Here is a 16,806-nt window from a genome sequence, read left to right as displayed (position 1 = left end):
TTCGCAACTGAACCGATACCCGCTTCGTTAAAAATCCACATCCCATCCTTGTTCGGTAATCTGTTTAGACGGTTTTGTTTTCTTCTGCCGTTGGCAAAGGAATGAAAAATCTTGTATTTCTATCCCCCTCTTGGAGCCACAGAACCTTAGAGCGATGACGCCAATGGTCCTCCTCTTGAAGGAGAACACACACTAGCTCAACACGGGTGGCTTCAAACATCTCCGCCTCCCTCGAACCCGTCTGACCCCTCAGCCTCTCTAGCTGATTCTGTAGTTCAGAGATCTTCTTTCGGGAGTCTAATGTTTTACCTCTTCCCCATCGCTTCAAGTCAGCCGCTACCCCTGAAAGCTTCAACCCAAGGTTATCCGTACCATCCCTAGACCAGGCCACGACAACCATGCCCCTGACATCGTCCTCCCTCAACCACTTCTGTTCGAAGCGAAACTGCTTTGATACTCTCTCCCCCTCCGCCTCCGTTACAAGAATTATTGGAGAGTGATCCGACGACGGAGCAAAAGTGTTATGGCTGCTGAATGAGGGAAAAAGCGAGGCCCAAGTATGTGTACAGAAACAGCGGTCAAGCTTCTCTTGAACTTCATTAATTTTACCCCGGTGCCTAATCCAGGTGAATGGATAGCCCGATAACGGGATATCATGGAGTGCACAGTCCGATATACATCATCTAATACTTTTATTAACCTTGAATACAACGTGTACAATGTTACTTTAAATACCAAATTATAATATATATATGTTTTGGCTTAATACATCATTTACCTTCTGAATTTGTTCAAAAAGTTTGATTGGTCCCCCTAAACTTTCAAAATGTCTCGATAGTCCCATGAACTTGCATAAAATATTCAGTTAGCCCCTAAACTTGCGTAAAATGTAATCAATTGATCACTCGGTTGTAAAAAAGTAAGTTAAATGCAGAAGATGTATTCTACGCATCTTAGAATGTTAAAAATGAAGTTATTATTTGTTCAACCATAAAACTTGTCTTCTCTAATATTAGAACCGCATACCCCGATCTTTATCGTTTTACTTTTTTAAGATGCGTGCAATACATCTTCCGCATTTAACTTACTTTTTTGCAACCGAGTGATCAATTGATTATATTTTGCGCAAGTTTAAGAGGCAAACTAAATATTTTATGCAAGTTCAGGGGGCTTTTGAAACACTTTAAAAATTCAGGGAATCAATCAAGTTTTTTAAACAAGTTCAGGACAAATGATATATTAAGCCATATGTGTTTTTGTTGCTTCTTCCTAATCTTCATCATCAGCTAAAACTAATGCGAGAGTTATAAGAAATTAAAGAAGAGTTTGATAAATTGATAGTTCTCGATTCCAACTCTTTTTTAAGGCTTAATATATCATTTGTTGTCTAAACTTGTTCAAAAAGCTTAATTGGCCCCTTAAACTTTCAAAGTGTCCCGATAACCCCTTAAACTTATATAAAATATTTAGTTAGCTCCTAAACTTATGTAAAATGTAATCAAGTGATCACTCTGTTGCAAAAAAAAAAAAAGTTACATGCGGAAGATGTATTACAAACATCTTAAAAAAAGTAAAACGACAAAAATCGGGATATGTGATTCTAATATTAGAGAGTACAATAATTGAGCAAGTAATTAATCTATTTTTTAATTATGTAATAACATTCTAAGATACGTGGAATATATTTTTCGCATTTAACTTACTTTTTTGCAACCGAATGATCAATTGATTACATTTTATGCAAGTTTAAGGAACTAACTAAATATTTTATATAAGTTTAAGCGGCTATTATGATATTTTAAAAGTTCAGGATTAATCAATTTTTGTTTGAAAAAGTTCAGGAAACACTTTTTTAACTTCCTCCAGTCTTCTATTACTGTAGCTTATATTATGGTATGCTTCTAATTCAGCAACCTTCCGATAATAATATTATTTTAATGGTTACTCAAGCTCATCATGCACCTCATCTTCTCTATTTATATATATTGAAAACACGAATAAAAAATCATACTTCGCCAAACAACAAAGAAATAACCTCACAAAAAACGAATTACATACTGGTTAATAATCACTTTCGAATTATCCTCATCGAAAATTACATCAATAAAAAAATCATATAACTTTCTCTATAATTTTTGAATATTGAAATAAAATATACAAACGACTCCAAGCAAACTATAGAAGTAACAATACCAAAAAAAAATGATAAAGATGGTCACACTATAAAAAAAAAAGTATCTAACGACACTTTTGTAAGGACGCTAACCAAAATACGTCCCTACATTTTCTAATTTAACCACACTCTTTTATTTGTGTCGATTTCTATTGTAACTTAATGACGCTTTTATGAATTTGTTGGCATTTTTAAAAATTTAACTACGCTTTTGAAAAAAGCATTGGTATTTTAAAAAAATTAAAGACGGTTTTGATTTTGTGTCTACAAAAATATCCGGACTAAAAGTCATTTTTTAAATATTTATCAAATTAAGATGACCAATATATCATTTTAAGCAAGTTTAGAAGGTTAACATGACACTTTGTAAGTTGGAGGGGCCAATTAAATTGTTGAGCCAAGTTCAGGGACTAATCATGTATTAAGTCTTCAAATTCAAGTTTTTGCTCCATTAGTTTCACCACTATCTCAATTTTTCACGTAGGTTGCAAAAATGGATATTAGCATGGTTCTCAAAATCCTTGTATAGATAATCTTTATTAAAAAAAAGTTATTTGAGTTAATTTGAAATCCTTTTTGTTAATTAATCTTTATCCTTCTAAATATTTAAAGAGGAAAAGTGAATTTTATAGGTTTAGGTCTCTCTCCTGGATATATAAAAAAATCAAAATCATTCTAAATTTTTAAATATCTAATTCATATCTCTTAATTTTCCCTCTTTTTATCTCCTAATTTTCCCTCACCCTCACGCTTCACGTTTTTCCCTCTTATTTTTCCCTCTTATTTTTTCCGTAACACACCATAAATGAGATAAAAATTGCTTATTCTTTTTTTATACAATATATTCTAGTATAACACCATGATTGTGTTTTTCGTTTTTACATATTTCTTGTTATTTCATTGTTGAGAATTTCTTAGTGTAATCATCTTTTACTTTTATATTTTGAACAGAATTATCAAGTTAATTTCAGCAAAGATACATGGCAAGGAGAAGATTGAGAGGTATTCACATCAGTACAGATGGCGAAAGCGAATCAGATGGATTAGACAATCTGAATTTAGATAGTGAGACTCAACCACCCAGTGAAAATGAATTCGATGACTCTCAAAATCCAAATCTAGAGAGTGAGACAGAAACTCCCAATGATTCTCACTCAAACCATGATCCCGGGCAAGGATATTCGGCATTGAGGTTGAAATAAGAAGTTAGATTTTATATGTTGTTAGATTTTAATTGACAGAACATTCATTTGTTGAATAGAATTTACAGAGTTGTTAGATTTTAATCTAAATATGAGTTATATTTCAGTTAGTTTCATTTGCTGAGTGCAATTTTTTATTTATTAAGAGCATTGGTTTAACATTGATTTTGCAATTTCTATATAACCATGTTTCATGTTTTACATTTATTAATCGAAGAATTTTTAACAGAGAAGAAAAGGAAAAATTATGTTGGTCATATATATTAACAGAGAAAGACGCAATTAAAAAACCACCCGAAACCCCTAGACAAAAGGACACAAAGAAAAACATGAACTTACAAACACATTTTTTTGACGAGGATGATTTCAAAAATGATTCTGAAAATGGAACTCTAAACTGTAGAAGTTAAAAAGTCTCGCTTAGAACAAGAAGAAAAGAACAATTATCGGTGGAATGAATGAAAGCATGTAACATAAAGACGAAATTTGACGTAGAGACTAAAATTTAGCTTTTTTGTAATGGGTCTATATAAAAACGGTTACAAGTACACGGCTAACCTTATTTTTAATAAGGTACTTGCAAAGTGAAAGGAGTAAGCCTATTACAAGAAAGGTTATTTGTATTAGGTTATAATAAGGGGTTAAATGGTGCTAATCAAAAAATTAATTCGGGTTAAAAATTATTTCCTTGTACGGGGTTGTTTTTAACGTATGGTTAAAAATAGTCTCAAAAAAATATAACAATTTTTTTTTATATAAATATCGTAAAGCTGCATGATCTGTATAGATGATGACTTTAGATCCTAATAAATAAGATCTGAACTTATCACATGCAAAAACTACTGCTAACATTTCTTTTTCAGTTGTGGTGTAATTTAACTGTGCACCAGACAATGTGTGACTCACATAATATATAACATGAAGTTTCTTATCCTTCCTTTGACCTAATACACATCCTACAGCTAAGTCACTCGCATCGCACATAATTTCGAAAGGTAGATTCCAATCGGGTTTCGATATTATAGGTGTACTGACTAAAGCCGTTTTCAAAGTATTGAAAGCTTGTAAACAATCTTTATTAAAATCAAAAGTTGAATCTTTCATAAGCAAACTAGTAAGTGGTTTGGAGATTACAGAAAAGTTCTTTATAAACCTTCTGAAAAAACCTACATGACCTAAAAATGATCTTACTCCCTTAACAGTGGTTGGTGGGGGTAATTTTTCTATAACTGAAGTCTTTGCTCTGTCCACTTCTAAACCTTTTTCAGATATCTTATGACCTAAAACAATTCCTTCGTCTACTATGAAATGACATTTTTCCCAATTTAATACTAAATTCGTTTCCTCACATCTAGACAATACTTTATCTAAGTTCTGTAAACATGCATCGAAAGAATCTCCATAAACTGAAAAATCATCCATGAAAACTTCCATTATATCTTCAATGAAGTCATTAAATATTTCTGTCATACATCGTTGAAATGTTGCTGGTGCATTACATAGACCAAAAGACATTCTCCTATATGCAAATGTTCCGTAAGGACATGTGAAGGTTGTTTTGTTTTGGTCATCCGAGTAAATGTAAATTTGAAAGAATCCGGAATAACCGTCTAGGAAACAGTAAAATGCATGACCAGCTATCCTTTCGATCATTTGATCAATGAAAGGTAGAGGAAAATGATCTTTCCTAATTGCTTTGTTTAGGTTCCTATAGTCTATACAAACCCTCCAACCGGTGGTGGTTCGTGTAGGTATCAGTTCACCTTCATCATTTCTTACGACAGTTATGCCTCCCTTTTTAGGTACACAATGGATTGGACTAACCCATTCACTATCCGAGATCGGATAAATGATTCCATTGTCTAAAAGTTTAGTAATCTCATTTTTTACTACTTCTTTCATGTTCGGATTTAAGCGTCTTTGCCTATCCGCTTTAGGTGGCTTATCTTTTTCTAAGTGAATTCTATGCATTACGATACTAGGATTAATTCCTTTTAAGTCTGAAATTTGCCATCTCATACTTCTTATCCTATTTCTAACAACATCTTTCAATTTTTCTTCTTGATCGTTTGTTAATTTGTTAGAAATAATTATAGGTAGAGAATCGCCTTCGCCTAAGAAAGCGTACCTCAAATGACTGGGTAACTCTTTAAGTTCTAATTTAGGGGGTGTTACAATTGAAGGCGGAACTGGTCCATCTTCTCGAATCAAAGGCTCTGGGTCCTTATCATCTAATTCCTCACCTATTATAGGTTCAATTATTTCTTCACTCTGAATTACATCATTGACACATTCCTCGACTAAATCAAGTTTCATACAAGCGAATTCCTCCATAGGGTATTTCATCGCTTTGTTCATATTAAACTCGATCTTATCTTCTCCTATCCTTAAAACTACCTTCCCTTCCGACACATCTACTAAAGCGTGTCCCGTGTTCATAAATGGTCTACCAAAAATTAAAGGGCAATTTATATCATATGCAAAGTCTAATATAACAAAATCGGTAGGAAAAATAAATTTATCGACTTTGACCAAAACATCTTCAATTATACCATATGGACTCTTAGTGGTTTGATCCGCTAATTGCAAAACCATATTGGTACGTTTGATATCTTCTTCTAAACCTAACTTGTTAAAAATAGACAATGGCATTAAGTTTATACTTGCTCCTAAATCACAAAGACAACTTGGGAATTCAATATCTCCCAACTTACACGGAATAGTAAAACATCCGGGATCTTTGAGTTTAGTGGGCAAATTACTTGATACTATTGAACTACAGTCTTCAGTTAACGAAATGGATGAAATTCCTTCCCAACTGATTTTCTTTGAAATCAAATCTTTTAAAAACTTACCATAGTTAGAAATTTGTGTGATTGCATCCATGAACGTTAAATTGATGTGCAAATTTTTAAGTTTATCCAAAAACGTTAGAAGTTGTTTGTCATTGTCCTTATTTCGGACTTTATGCGGAAAAGGTGGTTTGGGTACAAAAGTTTTGGTACTTGTGTCAAATGGTGAACTATTTGTGTTTAAGATATCTTCTTTGGACTTTGATAAATCAGTTCCTGGTAATGTTGCATCTTTGGGCATTTCAGGCCCTTGATAATTTTTCCCTGAACGAAGAGTGATAGCTTTCACCTGCTCTTTCGGATTTTCTTCCGTATGGCTGGGAAGACTTCCCTCTTTTCGAGATGGAATTGATTTAGCAAGTTGACCAATTTGAACCTCCAAATTATGGATGCTAGATGAGTGGTTTTTAATAAGCTGATCGAATTTATTTTCGATCCGTTTAAAACCATAGTCGTGATTACTTATTTTTCCACTGATAGCATCTATAAACTTGTCGATTTTAGAAGATAAACTTGTCGATTTTCGAGATGGAATTAATAGCCATTATCAATTCTCCATTAATCCCAGCATTTAGCATTGAAACCCTCAAAGTTGAGGTATTCGAACAGTCAAGTCTTGATTCCCCTTTAATGGCTATTAATTGCCATTTAATTGTATTTATTCCCATTCATGGATGGTAATAAAGGCGCCTTTTGGTATTCTTAGATCTGTCAAGGCGTATGTACGCTCTCCTTGAGAGCTATGGCGGGTCTCCACTACTCGCTCTCATCGGGCGTATCTCGTTATGGCGTATCTCGCCATGGTCAACGTGGTGTGGCATAATGCTAGAGACTCCTTCCTTTTCCTCATTATTTGCATATTCGCCCCTGCATTAATCCTGCATTAATTATCATTAATTCCACATTAATCATGCATAAATATCTCTTTTAGAATGAATAATGGTTTGCCATTATTTATATTAATTTTCCCTTATTCCTTATTCAAAGAATAATTTGGGTTGTTATCAGTATCTCTTGACTGATTTTGATAATTAGTGGTACGATTTTGATTAGCACTTGCACTATTGTTATTGTTTCTTTCGAGTTAAAGTTAGGATGATTCCTCCATCCAGAATTATAAGTATTAGAATAAGGATTATTAGTTTGGTTTTGCCCTTGGACAAAATTTAACTGTTCGATCTCACTCATATTTTCGTAATCCACATTCGTTTGGATTGGATTACCATTGGTATCGCGTGGTTCTATAAATTTGTCAATTTTGCGTGATAAAGCAGAAAATTGGGCTTGTAGCATCGCGACTGGATCAAGTTCAACTATACCTTTAACTGATGGTGTGGTTGAGGATGATGGTTTTGCCACCGGCATATGTCCACGTTCTGCGGGCCACATACTGCTGTTGATTGCCATTTCCTCCAAAAGTTCTCTCGCTTGGGCTGATGTTTTCTTCATAAATAGCCCTCCCGACATAGCATCTAATGAACCCCTAGTTGTAGGATTTAGTCCATTGTAAAATGTTTGCATTAAAAGTTCAGCGGGTAATTGGTGGTGTGGGCATAAACGTTGAAGTTCTTTAAAACGTTCCCAAATTTCATAAAGAGTCTCATTATCATTTTGAGAAAAAGATGTTAACTCTTTTATGACTCTTGCGGTTTTTGCTAAAGGAAAATATTTTGATAAAAATGCTTGGGCTAATTGTTCCCAAGTGGCAAAAGTTGCGGCTGGCATAGAAGTTAACCATTCTTTGGCTCTATCCTTCAAAGTGAAAGGAAAGAAGCGAAGTTTGATTGCTTCTGCAGTCACATCTGGGATTTTAAAAGTGTCACAAATTTCAAGGAAATTTGTTAAATGGGTGTTAGGATTTTCGTTAGGTAACCCGTAGAATGTTACATTATTTTGCAACATATTAAGCAAAGCTGGCTTAATTTCAAATTGGTTTGCGGTGATTCTGGGTCTAACGATACTATTGGTCACACCGGCCACCCCCGGCCTAGCGTAATCCATAAGTGTTGGTGGGTCTGCTATTTTTTCTGGCTCGGTATATGTTTTTACTGGGGTCTTATTTTTGTTTTTCTTGTTTTTCTTGTTCTTCCTAATGGTTTTCTCAATTTCTGGGTCTATAGGGTCTGGTACAATGCCTGAACTTCGAGAACTGCGCATGAACCTGAAATCTTGCACGAACCAAAACTACCTACAAAACAGAATTTGAGAAAAAAAAAATAAATTAGTAAATGAAAATTATTAAATTATAAAAGTTAAAATAAGTATGTTTAAACCTAGATTCGAAATAAAATACGAAAAATTTAAAATTTTGTCAAAAATTTTGGCGTTCCCCAGCAACGGCGCTAAAAACTTGTTGAGCGATTTCCGCAAGTGCACGGTATACGCTTGTAGTAATAAAAGATATCGAACCCACAGGGAACGCTTTTTAACTAAAAACTTATTTAATTCAATTTTATTCGCGTCTTTAGGTTTAACAAAAGAATATCGTTTAATTGATTGTATTGGTTCGGGTAAATTAGGATTAGATAAGAATATTATATTGAATTTAGAGAACAATTCCGTCTTGAGATTTTGATTACAAGACATATACTTCCGTAATTAGAATAAATATAAGGTATAAAACTCATTTTCATAAAGCAAAGAAAGCAACTTTAACTTTGTAAATATTATGGACATGTAATAATATAGCGATTTATTCAATTAAATGGATTTGAACCGTAGAAATCTCTCTGGATCGGAGCAGATTGCTACCTTAATCAAACTAGTATTTTATGTCTGATAAGCCGCGATCAACGATCATATCATCCATAAAAACTAAATCTGTCAAGTGTTCAACAAAGTTCTTATATGAATAAGATGGAATAGAACGTTTTAATAAAAACACCAATTTATCATTTTGAAAATCATTTTGTCAGAACAATATCAAAATAACAACAGAAAGAATGTATTGAATAAATAAGTATATCATTAATGAAATGTGAATCTTCACAAGTTAACAGAGAAGTAGAAACTTGGAGAGCATTGCAACGAAAACTTTGAGATTCGGGTTGTCAATCTTTCCCTCAAACTCCGTAGGTTTGTCAGACCTCATACGCTTCAGCCGTCAATTCTTCTCGCTGGATCTTCGGAATAGAGACTGGTCAGTCCACTACCAGAATGAAAACTTGTCTCTGATCAACCTTTGAAACTAAACTAATACTGTGTTTATAACTAATCTAATAACAACTTGTGTACAGCAAGTTTGTTTACACAGAAATGTAATCTAACTTTCTGATTCTTTTCTGAATCAGAAACTCAACATAATAACTTTATTCTCTAATTTCTCTAACTTTTCCAACCTCTTCAATTTCTGAAATGGATCACTTATTTATAGTTGTTGAAGGGTTGTAAATGATGGGTCGTGTCCGTTGGTGAAGGGTCGCTTTTATCCAAACGAACAGACGCGTTTCTCGGATTAAAACATGTGAAATATGTGCAGAATGCTTCGCTGTCGCGACTGAGATTCTGAAAATCTCAGTCGCGATAGGGGGTACAGGGTCGAGTTGAAGATTTCGTTCTTCTTCCGTGACGCCTTTCGTAAGTCGCGACTGAGATTATGAAAATCTCAGTCGCGACAGAGACTTGTCTCCCTGTCTCTCGACTGCTTCTCGTCCTCCTTGAGCGTTCTTCTGGCTGTTATGCGTTCTTGGTACATTTTTTAGGTTTTTCCTCCATTTTAGCTCCGTTTTAGCTCCGTTTTCGCTCCTATTTGGATTTAACCAAATAATTAAGTACATTGCATCAAAGAAGTAAATAAAGACGTAAAAGTATTCCAAATGAATATAATTAGCATGATTTCAATGTAAATTTAACGTATTTATGTATGATATTTTAGGTATATTTTGGGCTTAACAAGTTCTTTTTAGAAAAGTAAACAAATGTATTCGTTTGCATTAAGCAAAGAAAACAACTTTAAACTTTGCATAAATTAAAACAATGAAATAAATGACGGTTCCTCTAATTTTTGGGCTTTGAACTGCAGTCAATCCTCCTACGGTCGGGTTAGATCGCTACCTTAACCAAATTGATACTCTACTGATGATATCAATTTGCCTAAGTGTTCAACAAAGTTTCCTTGTAAAGATTTTGAATTTAACTACGTTTTAATGAAAACACCAGCATCCACCTCGGATCCTTTACCAAAGTATTGCATAAAAATCTATCGAATAGAACGAACTTTATTAGATGAAATATAAATTTGATACAAGTTTACAGAGAACAAGAAGCATGAAAACATTCGACGGCGTGTAAGTGAACGGGATGTCAATCCTTTCCTTGGGTTTCGTTAGAGTTTGTCAGACTCAGGGCGGATTCTCTACTCAATCTTCTCGCTGTAACTTCGTAATAGGGATGCGGTCGGCCACTACCAAAATGTAAACTAATATGAACAAATCTAAACGCTACTGTGTTTGTAATTATTGAATAAACAATGTGTGTACATCATATTGCTTTTTACAGAAATGAACTCTAAATTCTGAATCACTTGACTCAGAATTTCTGCATTAATTCTATAGTATTCTTCTCTTTTTTTCTATCTATTCCAACTCTCCACCAACTCTTTATTTATAGATGTTGAAGAGTCGTGGTTGAAGTGTCGTATCCGTTGTGAAGGGACGTATCCTCTGCGAAGAGATGTCTTTATCCACCCGAACGAACGCGTTTCGTCAAAAACGAAAGTGTGCGAATGTAAAAGTATTCTAAACAGGTATAAATAGTATGAATTCAAAGCAAAACTGATGAAATTATTAATGATATTTTAGGTATATTTTGGGCTTAACAACTAGACCTGACAATTATCATGTTCAAGTCGTGTCATTTTGGGTTCGTGTTACAATCGTGTTAACATGTTCGGGTTAGTGTCAATTTCGTATCGTATTTTCGGATTATATATATTAATGATAACTTGTAAAAATATAAGAAGGTATAATACTATTTTGAAATATTTTATGTCGATTATAGATTAGTATATTAACACTAACCATTGAAAAGTTTTTTTAATATCATGTTAGAGGGTTATGTAATTTGTTTATAACAATTTAGGTGGTTGGAATCAATATTTGCAAGTAATAATTATAATTTTATTATCTTTATTAATAAAGTAACATAAAAAATACGAGAGGATATAATAATAATTTTCAATATTCGTGTCATTTTTGGGTTCACATGTCAACCCTAACCTAATTCAAAAATTTGCGTGTCGGTTTCGTGTCAACATAAAATGACACATTAGCTACTAAACTAAACTCAAACACTAAAATTACGTGTCGTGTGTACTTTTGCCACCTCTACTTTAAACAACAAATTATACTTCATGATCTTCATCATCAACTAAAACTAATGCGAGAGTTATAAGAAATTAAAAAAGAGTTTGATAAATTGATAGTTCTCAATTCCAACTCTCTTTTAACTTCTTCCACTCTTTTATTACTGTATGCTTCTAATTCAGCAACCTCGGATAATAATATCATCACAATCTGCTTTTTGATCGTGATTGTTTTAATGGTTACTCAAGTTCATCATGCATCTCAACTTCTCTATTAGAGTAAGACAGAAAACTCTATTTATATATATTGAAAACGCGTATAAAAAAATCATACTTCGCCAAAGAACAAAAGAAACAACCTCTAAAGAAAAATAAACACAAAAAACGAATTACATACCGGTTAATAATCACTTTCGAATTATCCTCATCGAAAATTGCATCAATAAAAATCCTATAATTTTCTCTATATTTTTTTGAATATTGAAATAAAATATAAAAATGACTCCAAACAAACAGTAGAAGTAACAATACCAAAAAAAAAAAAAAGATAAAGATGGTCATTTCTTTTCAACACGAAAAAGAAAAGGAAAAATTTAGGGTAATTAATTTATTAGTCCTTATATGTTGATAAAACACACTGTTTAGTTCATGTATTTTCAGAAACACACAGTAAGGTCCCTGCCATTTTTCTCGGTGAACTGTTAGTCCTTCTGTCTGTTTGTTAGGTTTTTTACCGTTTATGAATTTGGAAATGACTAAATTACCCTTTACTATTTATGAGTCAAAAGCAATTCACACCTCTATGTCTTTCTCTCACAACTTGCGCTCAGAAAAAAATGGAAAAAGGATTTAATCTCTAACCCATAATCGAATCACTCATGCTCACTCTTCCTGTTTGAATTGAAGGTAGAAATCGATTCAAACCTCTCTCACTTACCATACCTAATGCTTACGAATTTGAACGATTAAGAAGAAAATCAAGAAGAAAAACACTCAAAGTTGATTTCAGATGCAGTAGAGTCTAAAGGAAAGGAAAATAAAGGAAAAGAAGAACGCAGAGATGAGAAACAATGAATTTAATGGTCTTATATATTTGATTTTGTGGTAAAGGGTAGTTAAGGCATTACATTTTTATTTTAAATAGATTGTGACTCAAATCCAAATTGACTAACGGAATCTTCATGAGAGTCTAATGACAGGGACTAAACAGTTCACCAAGAAAAACGTTAGGGACTAAACAGTTCATCGAGAAAAAGGTTAAGGACCTTACCGTGTGTTTTTTAAAATACAGAAAAACTAAATAGTGTATTTTATTAAAATATAGAGACTAATAAATTAATTACCCAAAAATTTATGTTGGTCAGAGAAATACGCAATTAAAAAACCACCTGAAACCCCTAGACAAAAGGATACAAAGAAAAACTTGAACTTACAAACACATTTTTTGACGAGTATGACTTCAAAAATGATTCTGAAAATGGAAATCTAAACCGTAGAAGTTAAAAGGCCTCGCTTAGAACAAGAAGAAAAGAACAATTATGGGTTAAGGTGTAAAAATACCACTAACGTTTTGGGTTAAGAGCAATTTTACCCCTAACGTCTAAAATGGTGGGAAGTCAAGAGCAATTTTACCCATAACGTTGATAAATTGGGTCAATTTCAAAAATAATTCATAAAATTATTTTTTCGGTCCTGAATCTTGTCATGTACACTTCACACATGCGTCATTTTATCAGTAACAAATCACAAACATATGTTGGGATGTGAAAAAATAAATAAAATAAATAAAATCTACTGTCTTTTTATACAAATTAGACAAAAAAAATTCAAAAAATTCACTGAATTTATAAATATTAATCTCCAATTCTATTATTAAATTATAAAAAACATGAAATCTTTTTTTTAGAACGAAATGTTATGCAATTGGTGTAGAATAAGGAACAAAAATATTTGTGTTTTATAATAGTGTCTGAAATTGATCTAATTTATCAATGTTAGAGGTAAAATTGCTCTTGGCCTCCAACGTTAGGGGTAAAATTGCACCATTTTAGACGTTAGGGGTAAAATTGCTCTCAACCCAAAATGTTAGGGGTATTTTTACACCTTAATCCAACAATTATTAGTGGAATGAATGAAAGCGTGTAACGTAAAGATGAAATTTGACGTAGAGACTAAAATTTAGCTTTTTTTTAAACGGGTCTATATAAAAACGGTTACAAGTACGCGGCTAACTGTATTTTCAGTAAGGTACTTGCAAAGTGAAAGGAGTAAGTCTATTACAAGAAAGTTTATTGGTATTAGGTTATAATAAGGGGTTAAATGGTGCTAATAAAAAAAATAATTCCCCATTTAGAAAGGGTTAAAAGTTGGGGTTGTTTTTATCGCATGGTTAAAAATAGTCCCAAAAGAATATTACAATTTTTTTTATATAAATAATTAGTATATTAAATAAATTAAAAAAAATTATGCGCACAATGCGCTTACATATAAAGAAGAAAAAAAAAATCTCCACCCCATTAAGATATGATTGGAACCCATGACCTTCCTAATCATAGGTAAACTCTTAACTATTAGGCTAAAACCTTCACCACTATGTATATATTTTTTTTTATTATAACTATTTATTAAAAGATTAGAAATTTGTTTTCTATTTTAATAAATTTATATCAATCTTGATTAAATATATATTTAGTCTCCGTCTTTTTACGTAACACAATGTTTAGTCACTCTATTTTGAAAAACACATTGTAATGTTTCTATTTTTTTTTTGTCACGGTTAACATTTGGTCATTTTTGTAGATTTTTAACCAAGCATATCTTAACTCTTAGGATAGTCATAATACAGTACAAAATGATTACGTTACTCTGTTATTTTCTTTTTGCCTGTTTATATTGAATATAGCGGTTAAAAAACTAAAAACAAATAGACAAAAGGACTAAAATGTTAACAATAACAAAAGATAAAGGCTTAATAATGTGATTTTTAAAATATGGGACTAAACATTGTGTTGGGTAAAAAGAAGATGACTGATAAATTATGTGATAAGGGCCAAATATTTAACCTTAACGTTTCAAACGAATTGCAGATTTAGCCATAACATATGAAATTGTACAAATGTAACCTTAATGTTTTCAAGCAAGATTAATTTTAGCATGCACTATCAAATTTTTAAAAAGACTGGTTTATCTGTTATATCATTGTCACATCAGACGTTCCAAACAAGTTTGTCACTAAATTGAAATAGTTTCGTAAATTTTTGTTTGGGTTTTTCTAACTATATTAACAACACAATAAATATTTTAGATAGTTTAATCAAAAACTTTATGATAAACTTATATGTAGCAAATTTACGTTTTAGCATTTTAATATGATTTTTGGTAGTAATACACTAAATATTTAACCTGAAATTTTTAAGCGAAGTGCAGATTTAACCTTTACGTATGAAAATTATACAAATTTAACTCTAACGTTATCAAGCAAGATCAATTAGTCATGTGCTACAGAAAATTAGAAAAGACTGGTTTGAATATTATTTAGCCGTCACATCGGGCCTGCTAAACAAGTTTGTTGATAAATTGAAACAGTTTTGTATATTTTCTTTTGTTGGTTTTTTTGCAATTATATTAATAACACATTTAATATTTTTAGTTAATTTGATAAAAAAAAATTATGATTAATTTATATGCAACAGATTTAATTTTACCATTTTAACAATTTTTTTTGGTTAATAATACACTGAATATATTAGACATAATTGATATTTGAAAGGTCCAAACAACAGTTAATAATAATTTAACTAGTCTGGTGAGAGACTCTTTTACATATTTAACTCATTTACTCAACCTATTACATATCTAGACTATGTTTGCGTGACTTTTCCAAAATATCTTTAACCTTTCATCTTCCTCCTTCCCCTTTCTGGTTACGCAAACGTTTGCTCTTCCACACACCTTTGATCTTCCTCTCTTCCTTTATATTTCGTGAAATCTACACCGTTTCTCTACATCACCAGGGCCGGCCCTGGGCTATGAAACGCGGGGCGCCCGTCCAGGGCCCATAATATTAAGGGGCCCAAAAAAATATTTTGGATTGTACATATATAAAACCAAGATGCATAAGTAATATAAAAATGAATTTGTTCAGTTTGTATAAGTGAGGGGCTTATGATTCTAATTAAGCTTGTGGTTGAAGGTTCAAACCTCATCCTCCTCATTTTTATTATTATCAAATGTTTTTTCCATTTACACCCCATTTTATCACCATATTTTTTGTGATTTTAACAAATCAAAATTATCAAATTTATTTATGTATTCAATAAATTAAATAACCATTTAATCTTTTCTAAAAAAAAATATTATTATCTCATTTCAATTTTTTTTTCTTAAATTTAATTGTCAAAATACATATTACTCTGTAAAAAACAAAGTAAGCATAACCTCTACTTAAAAAATAATATATTTATAACAAATAGTATAATTAAACTCTGAACTTTGGCTGTATTAAGGATTAAACCCTTGATCATTTATTTTTCCACATTGAATCTTTGATCACTGATTCTATTATGGATTAGACCCTTATTTAACTTTAGAATCACCAAATCGATCTTCTCATCTCCTAAACTCGACGGAAAAGTTAAATAAGGGCCAAATCCATAACAGAATCAATGATAAAAGGGCTCAATGTGAAAATATAATCGATCAAGAGCTTAATCCTTAAAACAGCCAAAGTTCAGAGTTTAATTATACTTTATGCCTATATTTATTTACTTTTTCAATTTTACATGACATAAATACTTGTTATTTTAGTACATAAATAATTCATTGATTTTGTTATGGATTTGACCCTTATTTAGCTTTAGAATCGTCAAATCGATCTTCTCATCTCCTAAACTCGACGGAAAAGTTAAACAAGGGCCAAATCCATAACAAAATCAATGATAAAGAGCTCAATGTGAAAAAATAATTCAGGAGCTTAATCCTTAAAACAACCAAAGTTCGGAGTTTAATTATACTTTTTGCTTATATTTATTTACTTTTTCAATTTTACATGACATAAATACTTGTTATTTTAGTACATAAATAATTCTAGTTAGTATATTCGCTACTATTGAACTACCAATTTAGCTTTTATGTAGAAAATATTGCAATTTTAAATAACCTTTACGAGTTGGTGCAATTTCAAGCCTAGTTGATTAAAAATGAGTTCTTTTCATTAACATGAAATGTGCAACTTCAAACCATATTGAGTGACCAGAACAGTGGAGGTTGGAGCGAGGA

At 32.0% G+C, this 16,806-nt stretch overlaps 1 non-coding gene across 1 annotated transcript; it reads left to right on the top strand.

Annotated features, from left to right (window-relative positions):
• Positions 1-7,764: 7,764 nt before the first annotated feature.
• LOC136201686 (small nucleolar RNA R71) lies at positions 7,765-7,871 on the top strand. Its single transcript, XR_010674029.1, has one exon. It is a non-coding gene; the product is annotated as a small nucleolar RNA R71 (small nucleolar RNA).
• Positions 7,872-16,806: the final 8,935 nt, after the last annotated feature.

This window comes from Euphorbia lathyris, chromosome 7 (assembly GCF_963576675.1).
Source record: "Euphorbia lathyris chromosome 7, ddEupLath1.1, whole genome shotgun sequence".
Classification (NCBI taxonomy): Eukaryota; Viridiplantae; Streptophyta; class Magnoliopsida; order Malpighiales; family Euphorbiaceae; genus Euphorbia; species Euphorbia lathyris.
The sequence above is the reverse complement of the archived record's forward strand: the minus strand, read 5'-3'. Positions and strand labels throughout refer to the sequence as shown.